This window comes from Cebus imitator, unplaced genomic scaffold (genome assembly GCF_001604975.1).
Source record: "Cebus imitator isolate Cc_AM_T3 unplaced genomic scaffold, Cebus_imitator-1.0 Scaffold26, whole genome shotgun sequence".
Taxonomy (NCBI): Eukaryota; Metazoa; Chordata; class Mammalia; order Primates; family Cebidae; genus Cebus; species Cebus imitator.
In genome coordinates this window covers 105,278-112,930 of record NW_016107341.1, presented here as the reverse complement: position 1 = coordinate 112,930, position 7,653 = coordinate 105,278, and the positions used below count along the sequence as shown (strand labels likewise).

Sequence of the window (7,653 nt, the reverse complement as noted above, 5' to 3'; positions counted from 1 at the left end):
AAAAAAAAAAAAATTTTATTAAGAGGGCAGATGTCACATTGTGCTCTTACCACAATAAAGTTTTTTGAGAAATTCAGCTAACTTTTGCAAGGAATAGCCTACCACCTGGCAGTGCTGTGCTTTTACCATTTTATAAACATTTTACAAGCCAGTTGCTTTCTCTAAATATGCTTTCAGGCACTAGCTGGACAAATGCCTTGCCATGTTGCACCCTCTTCCTATGCTTGTTTATTTTCACTTTTCTGCTTAAGTATCTCCCTAGAAAGGCCTACTCTGAAGTCTCTATGTAAAAGTTCACCTTCAGAGCACCCAAATGGTATCTTTCTCAGAACTTACAAAACATGGCAATTACTGCTTAGTTAACTAATATATTGTCCCTCTCTCTTCCATGCTAGATAAAGGAATAGGCCTTTGAGTCTGGGTCCAGATATTCTCCCATTTTAGTGAAGTATCTGAACTGCTTTGTTTTACACACCAAAATTACAAAAAAAGAACAAAAATTTTTAGCCTTATTGGCCAGGAGTATTGGAAGCCTTAGCTCTCCATTCCCGTAACTTGGTAAGGAACCACTTTTTTTTTGCTAATATTCCATCAATAGGCCTCAACACAAAGATTGACCATAAAAGAAGAAAAAAGTGAAGTGGATATATAGAGGTGGTCACCAGGCTGAGGTATTAAAAGGATTGTAGAGATGACACACATAGAAAAATGCAGGGTGGGGAAAGTATTGTAAGATAGAGTGTCGTAAGGCCCAGAGGAAAGCCTATAGTAAGAATCTGAGTCAGGAGACCATTTGGTAAAGCCTGATGTGTAGGCTTAACTGGAACAGTTTGTTCATTCCTCTGTTAGCATAGCAATCCCCATCAGATGGAAGGCCCTACAGTATATACTCATCAGCTATTAATAACAGGACTCAGAGACCGTATAGAAAGTAAATTACTTGGTAATTGTATTTTTCTTTTACTTTAAACAAAAGCTTATAAACATCTTTTTTTTATAAATTAGCATGATAATCATGAAACAACAGAACCTGCTTCTCAGTATTTGAAATATTTCATGTTAATATATCAACCTGCCATTTAAAAAGGCAATTTCATCAGCATTCAATCAGTGATGAAGTTCATGAAAGTGTTAAAAAACCTCTGGAGTCCAGCAAAGTCAATTATAACTAGCAAATGCAGTAAATATCAAGCTATGCTGTAAATACTTTCACAATCATTGTTTAGGATAGAAATACTTCTCATGATTTTTTCCACAAAACATTTAAAACCTCATGCATTCCCTAAGTACACACTAAGTAGTGAGGTACACATAACGTAGAAGTATAACTGCAGAAAATTGCTCTAGGAATCAAGTTGTATTATGGATAGTCTTCACATTGACTACTCAGGTTAAAGGCACAGAGACGTTACTATGATTAACATATTTTTTAGGTTATGTATTAAGCTAATACTAAAATACACTTGTCATCCCCAAATAAATACCAGCTGACTTGGAAAATGGTAGTTATAAAAGAAACTCAACCAGAAAGGGAGAATTTAGTTATGAAGATGCACTTGACTTTTTTTAGGGAATTAACAGCAGCATGAAGGCTGATCTAAAATTTTGCAGAAGAGAATGCACAGCCCAACCATAATTTATATATCACTATTTTGTGCCTTAACAGAAAGAATCCTATATCGTAATGTTTTATGAAAAATGTGGCTAATTAGGAACCACCTTCTTACCAATGTTAATGTCAACAATTTTCACATGTAATTATTATTTTAATATAACTGCTCTTTCAGTAGTTGTATTGCTTCTCTGGCTTTAGAGTTTAATAGTTTCCATTCTTAATGCTTAATACATGTCAGGTTCTATGTAAAGTATGTTGTCAACAAGATTTTGGAAGGTAGATCTTACTACTCCTGCTTTTCTAAAGTAAATGAAGCTCTAAGAGGTGAAATGCCATATTCAATACTAAGAAATGGAGCCAAAATTCACATTCAGGTTTGACTGCCTGAGACCATACCACAATACTATTCTGTCTCATAGCTTGGCTTACATAAACATTATTATGTACTTATTAAAAATGGAATGATATACGGCTTAACTCCAATAGAATGCAGTGCCACAAATTAGTAATAAAATTATCAACACAAGAAAATGCTGCTTCTGACATTTATTTTTGAAAATTAGCCAAACATCTCAACCCTCCAGTAAAGTAAAGCATTTGTAAACTAGCTGTAATCATTTGTTTTCGTATGAACGTAACGAAAGTGTATTTTGTGAGCTGCAACCGGGTAGCTCGGAACACAGCCTCTAGAGCTGAGGCTTCAATTCTGATTCCACCACCGACTTGGGAGACTTTGGACACATTCCTTCACTTCTCCTTGGTTTCTGTGTAGAATGGGATTCATTTGTAGTAACTGTAGTGATGCACTTATGAACACCAAATGAGTTTCATACATGTAAAATATTCACGACACATAAGCACTCAAAAAAATGCTGACTCATACTGCTGAATCCAAAAGCTTATTTATCCTTTTCGTTAATAAGGGTCTTAAAACGCATTTTCGATTTAGGTTGGGTTTATACAGCTGCAACCTAAGAAGCATCTGTATTTTTAAGAACTGGGCACAACAGAATAGCATCTTCCCAGTATAACAGTGAGATCACACTCACAGAGGACACATTTCATCAAGAACTGCTTCACACGCCCAGACAACATCTCATTTTAAACCCCTGCGGCAAGACAAATCAAGTACAAAAACACACTCTCCCTGTTTTCTTCAGCACTGAGATCACCGGTTCCTTCCATTCCACACCGCGGCTCCCTCGGCTCGGAGCCACAGGGAACTATGAAAACCGGCCCGCGGGACCTAAGCGTTCCCAGAACCAGAGGAACGACAGTTGCGTCAAAGCAGAAGGACCTCTTTTACAACATCAGCAGTGGTACAGTCGGTGCAGAGATTTCCTAGCAGAAAGAGAGAAGGACAGCAGACATCCCCACTGAGGACCGACGTTCCAAACCTTTCAAGGCCTTTTTTCGCGCGCCGACACAACCGGAAGTGACGCGTTCAGCCAGCGCGCGGGGCCACCCGCGGGACACACGAACGGGAGGGGCAACGTGCGGGGAGCTGGGGGCGGGGCGCGGCCGCAGCTCCGTTTCCGGTGGCTCGTAGCTCTCGCTCACTCCAGCTGCAGCCACTCTCGCCCGTGGCTGCTTCCTCCATCCTGGTATTTTTTGGAGCCTCCATCCTGGTTCTTCCAAAGTGCCCGGACCCAAAACAGGAAGTAAGTGCGATGGAACCTTCAGGTCCCAACCGCCGCCAGGGCCGCTCCGCCCAGTGGAGCCTGTCCGGCCCCTTTTCTGCCCGCTAGCTCCCGCCGGCTGGCGCAGGCTGCCGGCGCCCTGGCACCGCGGGCGGGGTCGGAGCCTGGCCTTCCTGACGTTGCAGCTGCCGTCCCCGCACGTTCCGGCCAGTGCCTCCCTCTCAGGGCCGGACGGCGCCCGTGGCTCAGGCTGCAGAGTAGGGAAGCGAGCGGCCGCAGAGGCACAGCAGCAATCCGACGGGGGCGGAAAATGGCGGCGGCTTCGGAGGAGCTAAATGGCGCCGGGACCCCTGGGGGGGTGGGGTGGGCCGGGAGGTTGGGTAGAGAACTGGGCCACAGGGAGTGGGGACAGTAAGGAAGCCCTATTTGCTTTCTCGTGGTGTTCCTTTTTTAATTTTTATTTTTATTACGTTTTTCGGTTTTGTTGTGTGGTGCAGCGTAGGAGAGGTAGGCTTGGGTGGGGTTGAGAGAGTGGGGGCGGGTCTCGACCCAACTTCCCCCGCTTTGCTTTTTTGTTGTTCTTTTACCTTGTTTGCGCTTTAGATTCTTCTGTAATTTTGCGGGGATTCAGCTTTGCTCGGCGATTCACGGCCCAGGCAGAGAGAATCGGGATAGCTGGCCGAACCACCTCTGTCAGTCTGAGTCTCTTTAAAGAAGGGATGTGGGCTGGGGCGAGGGGACAGAGTCCTGGTGGAGCGCGGAAAATGCGTCTCTAAAGAGTAATTGGCTTATTGTGCCGATATCCCAGAAAGTTCTTAAAATTGTTAAATCCACTTTGTCCTCTAAAATGGACTTCGCTTTGAGAATTTCTCAGGGAGGTACGTAAAGTGTTTTACCACAATCTCCAGAGTAGATTTGAGAGAAGAAGTGGCCAAGTGCCTTTCTGTGCAGTTGAATGATAGAGCATATGCTTTTATATAAAAATATTCGGCGTAGATAAGAAAAAAGATAATCGTGTACAGTATGAGTCAGGACTCCTCCCTTTCTCATTGAATTTGCGTAGTAGCTTTTTTCGCAACGATTCATTTTTGTGTACCTCTTTTTAATGTATATAGATTTGATTTTTGTTTGTGTGCCTCCTTTCTGACAGGCGAGGCTACTTGTTGGGTCGTCCTACAAAATACATATTTTGTAGAATTATTTAATATTACATGTCTTGAGCTTAAAGTTGTGCCATTTGGAATATTTTAAAACCATTTGTAGCTTTTAAGCTCCAGTCCAAATACGAAAATATTCCTCCCCTATGTTGAAAGTTTTACAAAATCCGTTTTTCTTTTTCAGTTAAGGGTTTTCTTTTTTTGTTGTTGCTTTTTTGTTTGTTTTACAGGCTGTCTTACTGGTATTTCTTAAGGGTGTTCATATTTTATCATTAATTCAAATTTTTTAAGGCTGGTTTTAAATTTGTATTTCAAGTAACTTTCTGAGGATTATTGTATTTTAACAAATTAGATAATTTACTATCACTTTTTACATTTAAAGAATGACGATACAACAAAATCTTTTTGCTCTTATGTTGTAGTGGAGACAAGATTTCATGTATTTGGTTAGGATTTACAAATCTTGTCAGGATTTAGAGAAAAAAGGTTAAAACTATATTTCTTAACATACGAAAGTTGTCTTGCTGAGAGAATCCAATTTGGTGTGGGAATAGCTTTTTTCTTCCGTACACAAAGCACAAAAGCCAGCCTCATTCTGCCTGGAAAAAACCATTATGTTATAGGTGTGAAAAATATATTTCATGATTTGTGGTGATTTTTGTCTCATTTTAACTCCCAATACTAGGTGCTTCTGTATGCCACCAAACAAGCTAATTTTTTTTCTTGCTATTTTAGTTGATAGGCTCACCCCAAATATGCTTTTTGGGACTGATTTAGCACCCGCATATTCTGCGTGAATCTCTTTATTGATTGCAGTTGAGCTAATGGTGGAGCCAAAATGCTATTGCCCTGTCTTCATCAACATTTAATCAGTAAGTACTGGGCATTGCATCTTTCTTAGAACTTTAAGTTCATACTTTGCAGTTATATATGAATACATTATATAAACATTTTTCTCTGAGTGTTCATCAGGTGTTTGAAGTATTTTGAGGGGAAGAAATCAAAGTTCGGGGGTATGACTTGAGCTTTGAAAACAGAGCATGGCTGGGAAATGTTTACTAGTAGAGAATCATATCAAAAGTAGGTAGCTGTCCTGTAGTCCTTTTTTTAAAGATCTCTTTTCTCAGTGCTTTAGTTATCTCATTACACCCACGGGGTGCTTTATCAAAGTTCGGGGGTATGACTTGAGCTTTGAAAACAGAGCATGGCTGGGAAATGTTTACTAGTAGAGAATCATATCAAAAGTAGGTAGCTGTCCTATAGTCCTTTTTTTAAAGATCTCTTTTCTCAGTGCTTTAGTTATCTCATTACACCCAAGGGGTGCTTTAAAGGGGAGAGAGAGTGTATATATTTTATAAGGTTAGTTTGATGTCACTACTTAGTATTTAAATAACAACAAAAAGCTTCTCTTCACCTCTGCAAAAAAATTTTACCTATTAGTCTCATTTATCTCTTCAACATCTACAGACCCTAATTTTTATTAATGGTGTAATAAACTTACATGCCCTGAAAATAACATCTTGTTATTTTAAACAGTTGCTTTTGCCATGCTTCATTAAGTGCATTGGCTTAAATTAACACTTGTGAGGATAAATGAGCTAATGTGAACAAGTGTTCCCTAAGGATTTACTGCCTGGCACATAGATGTTAAAATATTGAGGGAGCTTAGAAGTGTATTGTCGTCTTGCGTCACTTGTATTAACACACATATCTGTCTGTTACAAAGACATCAAAAGTTTAGTAAGGAACAAGGTTTAGGAAGGGTTCATTCTGCTTTTTTTATGTCATTTGTAAAGACAGCATATTTAACACCGAGGTGTTACTATGCCTTTCCAAAATGGAGTTTCCATTTTCATAGTCCATTGTATTCTCACTACCATCATATATTTCCTATCTGAAAGGATTTCCCAAGAATTGATATACTTTTAAGTCCTTTGCGGTTTCAGCTCCAAAAGATTTCTATACCTCTAAATGATACAAGATGATCCAAGAAAGTTGTATACTAAGTGATTTTTATTAAAATAATTGCCAAGTGTTAAGGATAAAATACAGATAAATACATTACCAAATGTATGTGACATTTATTTGCTTTCATGTCATTTCTCCCTTTATTTTGATGATGCTTTCATTTTGTGAAGAAAATTTCTGTAATAGAAATCACAAACAGATTTTGTGTTTGCTTTGATTCTATAAAGGTAAGTTTAAAGGAGGAACCTGTTTATCACATTTCCTCCTCTCCGCCAAGTTCGTAGAAAGATCGTCCATTCCATGACTGAATACTAGAAATAAGTTGTCAGGAAAAAGCACACTGGAGAGCTCATTATGAACAGTTTAATTTTCTATCATCCCATATATTTAAATGTCATTTTTAATGTCATTAAATGTACACTGTTAGGTCATTCTTCCAGTCACCAGTGGTCAAAGCTAATTCATTCACTTCCCATCAGGTGTTATGCTGATTAGGTTTATTTTACTGCCTGTGTGTATTTTAGTATCTAATGAGGAAATCTGCTTTAAAATTTTTTTTTTTTTTTTTGAGACGGAGTTTCGCTCTTGTTACCCAGGCTGGAGTGCAATGGCGCGATCTCGGCTCACCGCAACCTCCGTCTCCTGGGTTCAGGCAATTCTCCTGCCTCAGCCTCCTGAGTAGCTGGGATTACAGGCACGCACCACCATGCCCAGCTAATGTTTTGTATTTTTAGTAGAGATGGGGTTTCACCATGTTGACCAGGATGGTCTCGATCTCTTGACCTTGTGATCCACCCGCCTCGGCCTCCCGAAGTGCTGGGATTACAGGCTTGAGCCACCGCGCCCGGCTGCTTTAAAATTTTTTTAAAAAAATTAATTTCACTGTAAATCATAGGTGTCTGATAATACTGTGTAAGCTTCTGATGGTACCTTGTATGAAAGTACTCAGTTTTGAATGGATGAAATCTTTAAAGTGTAGCCAATAACACATTATTAGCTCTTAAACCATACATAGGGTGAAAGATAATATTGTTGCTTTTTTAATAAGCAATACAATTTTATTGTCGAACCAGATATGAAATGCTGCACCTTAAAATGATCCATGCTATCAAGTAATTCTCCTTGTTCAAGTAATAATGACATTGCTTTCAATAGTAATTGAAATCAACATTTTAAGCATTAAAAACTTGCTAGAATAGATTCCACTAACAGCTCTATTGACATTTTTATGATATATAGTCATATTTTACTATCTTAAAACCAAGCCATAGTA

The 7,653-nt window shown here is 39.3% G+C and overlaps 1 protein-coding gene across 9 annotated transcripts in view; it reads left to right on the top strand.

Moving 5' to 3' along the window:
- Window positions 1-3,087: 3,087 nt before the first annotated feature.
- The window catches only part of DMTF1 (cyclin D binding myb like transcription factor 1), a 44,928-nt gene continuing 40,362 nt past the window's right edge, over window positions 3,088-7,653 (top strand). For 3 of the 9 annotated variants that reach the window (XM_037736528.1, XM_017523071.2, XM_037736526.1), the window contains exons 1-2: window positions 3,851-4,133; window positions 5,148-5,284. The gene's annotated coding sequence lies outside the window, so the exon portion shown is untranslated. Of the gene's footprint in view, window positions 3,277-3,850; window positions 4,134-5,147; window positions 5,285-7,653 lie in introns of those variants that run through there. The other 6 variants (XM_037736529.1, XM_017523070.1, XM_017523072.1 and 3 more) reach the window with 5 other exon arrangements.